Source organism: Antedon mediterranea, chromosome 10, assembly GCF_964355755.1.
Source record: "Antedon mediterranea chromosome 10, ecAntMedi1.1, whole genome shotgun sequence".
NCBI lineage: Eukaryota > Metazoa > Echinodermata > Crinoidea > Comatulida > Antedonidae > Antedon > Antedon mediterranea.
In genome coordinates this window covers 20,356,239-20,366,992 of record NC_092679.1, presented here as the reverse complement: position 1 = coordinate 20,366,992, position 10,754 = coordinate 20,356,239, and positions in this window count along the sequence as shown.

Genomic DNA, 10,754 nt, shown 5'->3' with positions numbered 1-10,754 from the left:
AAGCCATTCTTCGAATAATCCATCGCTTGCGATTGGTCAAATCACTTACGTTGCGTTACGTCCTTGCGTTGCGTCGCTAGTGTGAACAAAGCTTTAGGTTTACAACTCCATCGTGAACGTTAAGCCGATTTTTTCGCGCGACTATTTTGAATCTACCATTATTATCTACATTATTTTATTATACCCCTTTACATTTTGCCGTAGCCGTATTCCGCGTAAAAACACAAGTTGTTCGCGCGGCAGCCGCGTGTCTGCTAATCTTCCTCGTAAATCCAATGAGGCCTTTCTTCAACAGCCTGAATTATCACATCAGCAACACCCGTTAAACCTATCATAGTGTCACAGAATTGTGTCAAATTTTTCTAACGGCTATTATAGACATAATTACATTAATGTTGTCGGTAAATCATAACTTAACCTGGTGTGGTATTTAACAGTAATGTGGTGAGTTACACGATTATTGTCGCGTGATGATCGACAAGATCAACATATTAGATAATGTTATTAAGTTTTTCTATCAACAATATAACACAATTGAACTTGGTTCCCACTAGAGACACAACGCAGGCACGTGTTGTAAGCGCAACGTAAATCTTGGTTTCCGCTACAGACGCAAGGATGTAACGCAACGTAAGTGAGTCGACCAATTACAAGTCAACTCCCTTGCGAATTACGTCTACATTCTCGCATTTTGTCCTAGTGGGAACCAAGCATTAAGTGATTTGAACAAGCAATATTCCTCCTGTCGCTTGTCATTTGTCAACTTGCTTACGTTGTATCTACGTCCTGCTTTCGTTACGTCTCGTCCTTGCGTTGGGTCTCGTCCTCGGCTTGCGTCTCTAGTGGGAACCAATCAAGTGAGAGCATCCGATACTAGATTTTAAGCGAATTACGCCAGGGACTTCGCGAACAACAAAAACGCAGTATTTTGTGGTACAAGATCAAAGATGGGTATATTTCGGTGGTGGGTATGCGTTAAATATGTTCCTCGTGTGTGGAGGTCCTCTAAGTGCAACTTTTTTACACAAAGCGAAATTTGAACATTCTATCTGTATCATTTGCTGTCCTATGTCTAAATTTTGAAAAATATGCCTATTTTAAAAACAATTTATTCTAATCTTAATTTATTATTTAAAATCTTTCGACATAAACAGCATATTGAACAGGAGCTACGGAGGATAAGCAAAATTATAAAAACTGTCATCAAAGATGCGCTTACCCTGTTTAACAAAAATAAGTAGGTCTGCATAATAATTGAATTTGTAATTGACCTTTGACGCAATCGCCACTAATTATTTTACTGCATAAACGATGTTTGTTTAGCTCGACTATGACATGTTTATTGATATCTGTATCAACAGATAATGTCGTATACTAACATTCATGCATATTATTTTAACCATAACATATTCAATTATCTCCAAATAGTCTCTCTTAGTGTTTAAACATATTAACTTAATAGCATTCTTTCTATTCGTCCTAGTTTAGGGGTTTATATTTTGTTCCAATAGCCCCCAACCCCCTCCACCCCCTACACACATTTTACATTTGAGAAATATGAGGATATATTAAAGGATATTTAAGAACTCAACGTCAACATTTAACATACCGTCTTATATGATATAATGTTCTACTAAAATAAATTATGAATAGAAACTTACATAAAGACGATTGGGAATAATATAAATAGTTAAAACTTTCGTAAAATACTCTTTCTTGTGGTATAATGATACCAGCTTGTTTAAAAATATATATCTTAAATATCATGTTAGAAATCATATAAAAAACTTTTACCTTTTTTATATATGACATCATTATGACGTCACGTTAATGACGGTCATTCATCAATACCGTTACGTCAGCTGATAATAATGCACTACACTAATTGCACGAAAAGCATTGCTAAACTATCGCTGTCCAATATTATGATGGCGTCAACATTAAACAAAGAATATTACAAGATATTATTTTATATAAAGAGCTACTCTATCGACTTGCAAACCACAGTTAAAGGCGCCAATCCTAATAATAATCTCATACAACAGAACGCCTTGTATCCGCTGTTAGCAATAAAACCTAAAACAATGATGGACCGTGCGTCTATAGGCATACTATTATCTCATGTTCTTTCGGTATGTAACTTACCCGACAGAACTTAATGTACCTCGGTCTACAACCACGTTGCTAAACTATATGTTGGTTTTTTCCCCCAATTTGACGGAACCCTCAATGAAATAGAATAATGGATAAAGACGACTACTTAATAATATATATATATAGCGCCTAATGGAAACATACTCCCATAATGCAGCTAGTAATCAGCGCAAAGTTGTGTCTTGCTCTAACCAGGTAACCATTTATACACCTGGATGGAGAGAGGCAAACGAATTAAAGTATCTTGCCTAGGATACAAGCAATGCGGCAGAGTTGGATTCGAACCTCGATCTCACGATCGGTAGCCCAACGTCCAACACACTGCGCCACACACCCTTCACAAAAGGGCTGTCCTTTTTTACAAGGAGTGGTACTAATGATAATTGTGTTTGGAAGTTTGAACGAAGCTCATACACTTGATCTTTGTATCATAACAGCATTAGATCTATACATTTAACATTATTTTCTAAATAATTGTTTTATTAAATATTTGTTGTTCTACATAAATAATATGTACACGTAGATGTAGTTCTGCTGCAAAGTGGGGTAGGTAGGGGAGGGGACGTGCTCATTGCAGAATGTTTTTTTAATTGTTTTTTACTTATATCTCTAGGTTCGCGCCGCGGAAATGTGGAGTTGTATTGCATTTAATTTGTTGTTTTAACACATATTTTAATTTTAATTTTAATTTTAATTTATATTAATTGTTACAACGCAATTAAGAGATGACAAAATGTGATTGTTATGATTAATGATGATGCCTATGTTGACGTGACGATATAAATCTAGTTATAATATCTTGTAATTAAGCCACAGTATAATAACACAAATCACTAGCGTCGTAGTGAAGGCCTATTCAAAGTAATAAAACGTGTGAGTATTCGACATAAGTAACAGAATATACAACATTACACTAGGACTCAGAAAACAAATGTTATGATTCAGCTGGATGCCAAAGCGTGTCGAAATGACAACTAATTGACGAGGTAAAAATACTTTGAAGACATAGCAGTAGGCCTGCATACCTGTACATGGTTCGACGCCATAAACGCTCGAATGGGCTTAGAACACGGGGATAAGGCGCACACTTACGCAAACTACTTAATTGCACCTAACTAGTAATCCGATAATGGAATAAACAAATATAAAAAATGTTTTGTTATTTTTCCAAAGATGAAATTACCAGATCTCTGCTGTTTTAATATCGGTGTATGTTACGTGATAGTGTCTCATTGTTGAATGCAAATGCTAATTGTATGGCTATTGTAAGTTCCAATACTAATTTGCTACACAAACTATGTTGATGTAGGCATCTATCTAAAGTATCGGATCAGATACTAAAAACATTGATTGTGTGGCTCACGACGGTCGAAATATAATATTTTGTTATTCCTCTACAAGTACAATAGTAACTGCATATATGAAACTAAATGGACGATGACCGATTTACTAAGGACACACTCCAGATAACCGAGTTCAATGTTTTTCTTTTCTGAAACAAATATTATGAACAACTTTCACTCGTCCTTCAGATAGAACCTGAAGGCGATGATTATGCCAAATGTCACTAGTAACTTTCGCAAATATCTGTCCAGGGAAACATTTCTTTACCAATAATAAGTGTCATCATTTAGCATTGACTTAATCCAAAACCTTGTAAGTGACAAATATAGGTATGTCTATCATTTAAAATCTTCATACGTTATGTCTGAACAATTATGGAGAAGGCCACATCTCATGGGTGATAGTATGAAGAAAAGAAGTAAAATCCCTTCCTATACTATAAAGAATAGAACAGATATAGGCCACACGTGTGAAAACGGTCAGTTGAACTTCCCGCGTGGTTTTAAAGCCTCTAAAACCCACTTGTTAAAATCATTGTAGTATCAACATGAAACATTCATGCAATAAATACCACTACTATTAATACAGAAAAAATATGAAATATAGTTGAACAAATTGAAACAGAATTTATTACACCACAATGCTCTTTTATAAGGTCCCTATTATTATGAACATACTAAAAGTCCAGAAAATCCAGGTAGGGAAAATAGGTTTGTTTAAAGTTTTGCAATAAAGTGTTTGGAATACAAGTTGTCGCAATTTTTTTATAAAGTTGTCGCAATTTGTAATAAAAGTTGTCGCACTTTGTAATAATTTGTTCGTACTTTGAAATAAAGTTGTCGCACTTTGTAATAAAATTTCCACTTTGTAATAATCTTTTCGCATTTGTAATAAAGTTTTCGCATTTGTAATACTTTTTTTGTTGTAAAAAAGTTGTCGAATTTGTAATAATTTGATACTAAAACGCTATACTTTAGTATAAGCAAACACTTACAGTGTAAACATGGACAATTTATACCTTCTCTTTTTATTATAAGAAATGGACGATATTGGAAATATTTTATAGCTTTACCACAATATTATAAGAACAAGAAACGAGCAACGTTTGAGTCCAATTAGCCCGTTTAAATTGACCCATAGATGATAAACAGTATATCTTTCCTTTTTCATTAGGAAGTATTTATTTAATGGTTACATTTCATTTTACTCACAGAGAATCCATCAATCAAAATAAAATCAATTTGTGTGTTAGAGTGGAGAATTGACTGTCTATTAAGAATGAAGAATTGGTCTATAATGGCCAAAATGGTTATTTGTAATATAATTGTCATCTTCATTCACATTATAATATTTCCGCCATCTAAACACAGTATGTATAGCAATAATTATTTTATTTTGTATCTCCATTGAGATCCAGCCACTGATACCCACAGCATTGTCATTTTTTCAGTAATTTGCCTTTGGATTTATAGCATTGTCATTTTTTCAGTAATTTGCCTTTGGATTTATATATATATATATATTTATCAATCTAAAGGCAAATTACTGAAAAAATGACAATGCTGTGGGTATCAGTGGCTGGATCTCAATGGAGATACAAAATAAAAGCGAAAAGCTAAATCAAAACGAGAAGTAAAACAGCCAGAAAAGTTAGCAGAGCTTTCGGGAAACACTAGCCCTTCATCAATGCATATATATATATATTTAAATTGTTATTTTGTTTACTTTGAAATGATAAGAAATAAATGTTATTATGATGATGATGATATGATGATATATACGTTCACAAGACATTGTCAGCGCAGCAAGCAGGAAATAATGTTCTATTTTGAAAAACACGAGAAAGCAAAAAGAGGACGGCCAGTACTAGGTTCTTCCATAAAATATTGTTTACATTCTATTGGAAAACCTTTCTTTCGTGTCCATCTATAAAGGGTCTTTCACACCTGTTTTTTCACGGTTCCGATCGGGCGCCGGAAAATGAAATGTTTCGTTTGTCACGACGCTCCACATGACTATGCACCAATCAATATGCACGTAGTATCCCCAACTAAGTGTAACTATATCAAAGTTGTGATGGCTAGAATGAAATCGAAAATCTAAAATGTATTTGTCAGACAATTGTCAGAGCTTTGCTTGACGTCGTTTCGTAACACGGCTGCGGAAAGTCTATTGTATTAAACAATTTAGAAAAGGATCGCAGAAGAAAGGGTAAATTGATGATCATTGTATCGTCATTCGTTTATTCATAATATTGTAAACACCTATCCATTTTGTCACGATTTTAATTCTCTCGGCCGGACATTGACTTGCAAAACATGTCCTCTCTTTAGCCACAGATCATATCTTAAATGACTTTTAGTTCAGCTGTTATATCTGTAATGGTGGGTGACCATCTACCCTACTTCCACCCTGTGGCTACTAAAGACCACCAACCTACAACAGCTAAATTAACCAACTGTAGGCCTCCCGTCGCTCTCACAACTTTAAGCGTCAACTTTCAATTGTATTGCGTTGATCTGACAGCTCTAAGCGTCAGCTTCAATTTTTTTTTGCGTAGATATACAGTTGGTTTATTAAAAGACAAATTGGAAGATTGACAATATTTAATTCTATTAATTTACAATCAATTTGAGACATTTATCAAAGATTTAGAGATTAAACCGGTGGTTATATCGCATCTACTGTACTTAGTCATCTCTTCCAAACAATCGTCACATATAACGATCTATGTTTGTCCAGTATCAGGCAAATTCTGTAATACAGCATCTATGTGTATCACATGGTGCCACATATGATAATCTATAAAGTATTTGTCTAGTATCGGGCACACTACGTAATACAGCGTGTATCACACGATGCCTGTCATGGAATGTTAGGTTAGTTTATATGATGCATGCATCACATGTGAAACACATGAGACGCTGTATCACAGAATATGCCTACCATACTCATGACTAATTTAGAAATAGCGGAGCAGTATCATAAACACTTCTTAATATTACCAAACTGTATCATTATTGTTGACACGGTTTTATGACACTGAAGTTTTAATCTAACGGCGGGGATTTCAAGAAACAGGTTATGATCACAAAGATTTACCGAATAATACTTGAGATTATACATAATTATTATAGATCATATTCATAATTACATTATGAATTCATGAATATAACATTAAGCCTACATAATGAACTTATTACTATTATAATAATATAGGCCTATCATAAAAATAATCTTTCATGGCTATTTAAAAAAAAATTGAAATGCGGTAATCTTAACATTCGCCACGTCATTAAATTTACAATTCTGAATTCAATTCAATTCAAAGAACATTTATTAACGTCCAAAAGACTAATAGTATAACAAAAACAACAATGGCAAGAGATAATAAAAAAAAACTGGACGAAGGCAGATCCCAAAAAGATTGCTGCTAGATAGCAGCACATATTTAATACTTTTGTAGCATATTGTTTCCTTACCACTACAGTATATCCGTTCTGTATAAACTTAATGACATTAATATAATATATATTTGTTGCTGTCAAAGACGGAGGAGAAAAGTCATCACTAGCAATAGATGAAATGCAATAGAGAAATTAGCATTTAATATAGGCCTATCGGTCGTTTTCAGAATGGGGTCCCTGGAATAAAGAAAACATCGGCGTTTTCTCCAGGTTTTTGACACAACGAACAGACTCTAACGTGCTTTCACACGATAAGGCATTTTGTGCTCTTAAAGTTTTGTTTACAATAATTGTTGTATGTGTATGTCCAGTAGCGTAGGTAGTGCAAATGGAAACGGAATGCCGACAATGGAATATCTAATACATGAATATTCATTAGAACAACAAAAACAAACTTACCAAAATGAAAAGACTCAAATGGACATCTTGAATCAGCATATATTCCAGGGTTGAAATTGAATAGTAAAAGAGTTCGTATTCATTAATTGGTATCAACACTATAATAAAAAAGGCATCTACAACATAAGTGTTGCACCAGCAATAACAAGTTCACACATCAGAAAAGCCAGGGTGGCATAATCCATTCGTCGTTGATACGTTTCTCTATCCGTGACTGTTGGCTACAGAACCATTACAATTTGATTAAAATCCGTCCGCTCCGAAGCGTTTGTCGCGGTAAATGTGCCACAATCAAGCAAGTTAACGGATATTTCCATCAAAGTCGCGCATGCGCAGTCCTCCTAAAAAAGTTAGAGTATCACGTGGGTTGCGCGTACTGTATACAAATTCAATTCGTCTCATATTTTATTTCACCTTTTCATCTTCAGTAGGCCTACATTCATCCTTAAATTTCAAATAAAAGCAACAATCAAAAAAGAACATAATATGCTTTAGAATTTTACGTAGTGGAAAAAAAATTAGGATTTGTCGTAGTGGGAACAAAGTTAGGATTTGTCGTAGTGGGAACAAAGTTAGGATTTGTAGTAGTGGGAACCGAGCTTTAGGATTGGTGGTAGTGGAATCCAATATTTAGGATGTGTCGTAGTGTGTACCCATCTTTAGGTCTGGCGTAGTGGGACCTGGCTATCAATAGCCTTGGAAGGACCAAGCCCTATGATTTTAGGATTTGTTGTAGTGCCAACCAAATTTTAGGATTTGCCGTAGTGGGAACCATGCTTTAGGAGAGCAAACAGACAGACAGACGGGCGGAAATAATTTCGAATTTTGCGTTGTTGTACAGACATACTGTAAATATACGCAACCCCTTTGTCACAAATATAATACAATAAAAAATGAGAATAACCCGACATACATTTCCACAGCATAGAAACTTCAACTATTATATTCCGGGCTAGAGGAATGTCAATATAGATATTATACCATCATCTGTTGTGTTTAAAATTCCATAGCGATCAAGCTTAATTCGGATGGTCCACAAGAATCGTATGGAACGCCCATTACGCAAAAGATTCAATATCGGATGTGATGAAAATCTACCTGATACTATAGGTTTAATTCATGTTTAGATTATAATAGTAGAAAAGAAAACATACAACTGTCGTGTGCAGTCATAGGTTATATTTATGAAAACAAAGACGAAACATAAGCTGATCTATCCTGAGTGTGCTCAGATAATGTTTTTATTTAAATACTTAGAGTACACGGTATCCAGTTGGGTGTTTGTTAGGGTGCTATAAAATTGCATGAAAGTTCACAGTAAAAGGAAATGTAAAAAAAAGGCTCACACCAGGAAGAAATTCATGGTTGATATGTTATTTTATTTTATTTCATGAATTATCCCTTTTAAACATGAATGCTTGCAGTGTTTTAGTTTAAAAGTTACTTTCTCACTCAAAATTATAACTGAAAACCGTTGATGTGCAGTGAAGTGTGCATATGATCATACGTAATAATATGAGGCGATACCCACACCGTGTAAGGCAAGTCATCCTTTAAATGGCTTTAACAAAACTTTAAACCAATCATATTCAGTTTCTCATCCATGAATGATTTTGTAATTGAATAGACGAGTTACAGTAATGTTGTATTGTATTGCTGGTGGTGGGGAAAACGCGATGCCTCACGACCGAAAACTTAGACCTATATGGGGATGCGGATACAGTTTTTTCTTAAATACCGTGTTTTTGTTTTGTTTTGTTGTTGTTGTGAAACCCATATTAATTAATAATAGTGCCCGATATTTTATCGTTTAAATATCTTTACCTTCTAAAATCATATTTCATTAATTATTTCTACATGCGGTATAACATCAAAGCTAATGTTAATGTTATCTCAGAAGAAACATCTCTTTATTTTGTTTTCGTCTTTCATTTATATCCCTTTCTCGTCTCTAAAGTATCATAGTAATTTTAATATCCGTTTTTCATTAGCTCTGGTATTTTTTTTATTATAGTTCAATGCGTGTCTAAAGAAATGAAATTATTCCGAAGAGTATCTTTTTGTTGGACGAAATGATCGAATCATACATTTCTCTGATCAGAACTCTCCTAAAATAGACGACTGAAAGTTCAATCGAAATGAAGGCCAGAAAAAAATGTAGTCTATAGATTAAACTAATTTAATATAACTGACGTTATATGATATTTTAATCAAATCAAATATGAATGTAGATGTTATTATATATATCACAGAGTGCACTTTGCATAGATTGGGATAAATTAAATTTAAAATGTTTTCCTTAGGACGACGTCAGTGTTTTTAGAACGAAGAAGAGATAATTAATTAATAGTGACGTCATGTGTTCTGTCGTACTTTGTAAAGCTCTGTCTACACTATCAAACTAGTTTGACAATAAAAGTGTGATTTGTCCAAATATAGTAGTGATATGCCCAAATATAGTAGTGATATGATATGACATCAAATACGATAATAATATTCCCAGATATGGTAGTAATATGACATGATCGTGTCCATATATGGGCACATCACGTTTCTTTTATAGTGTAGACAGAGCTTAAGCCTTTGTACAACATGTATGCATTACCCGCACATTAAAACACAGATGAAAAGCTTGCCGTCGCAGTTAATGCACATTTAATACGTGATTATTATTTAACATGTGTGTTGAGACCTATATTTTTACTTTCACATATAATTTGATGAACTTTTGGCATCGTGCTTTTTCTGACCGTGAATTGCGATCCAACCCCATTGTATGAACAATTTGAGTATAAATACTGTATTTTCATCAACCGGACAAACCGTGTGCTGAAGGATCAGAAAAAAATGAATTGAAACGTATCGGTAATGTTATAACGATTCGACCTGGTTTATAATATAAATAAATAATTATAATTTCGTTAAGATATTAGCTTAGTTAGGCCTAAATACAATAACCAGGGTTTTCTGAAATAACGCATCGGAAAACTAGATTTCGATACGGAGATAACATGCATTTCAGACGAAAGTTGTACCGTATTGTATTATGAAAGGTTGAGTAAAAGTGGGCGATTTTATTTGAATGAAACTTTTGTTGATTAAAATAATTATTTCAAATCTACGAGAATTAATTAATCTCTCTTGACTTTTAATTATAAACATAATGTAATGTAATTTTGAATGTCATTTTTTTCTTTAAGAAATTGTTGTAAATGGGTAGATAGACAGAATGAAATGATCTCATTTTCATCTTCTAAATATTGTATACATATATCTACCATCTATGCTCCAGGCGCGGTATCGCCTGCTGGGATAAATAGGTCAAAGGTAACAATCCAACAACAACTGACACAATTCTGAACAAGACAAGTCACGATGATCTTCAATTCC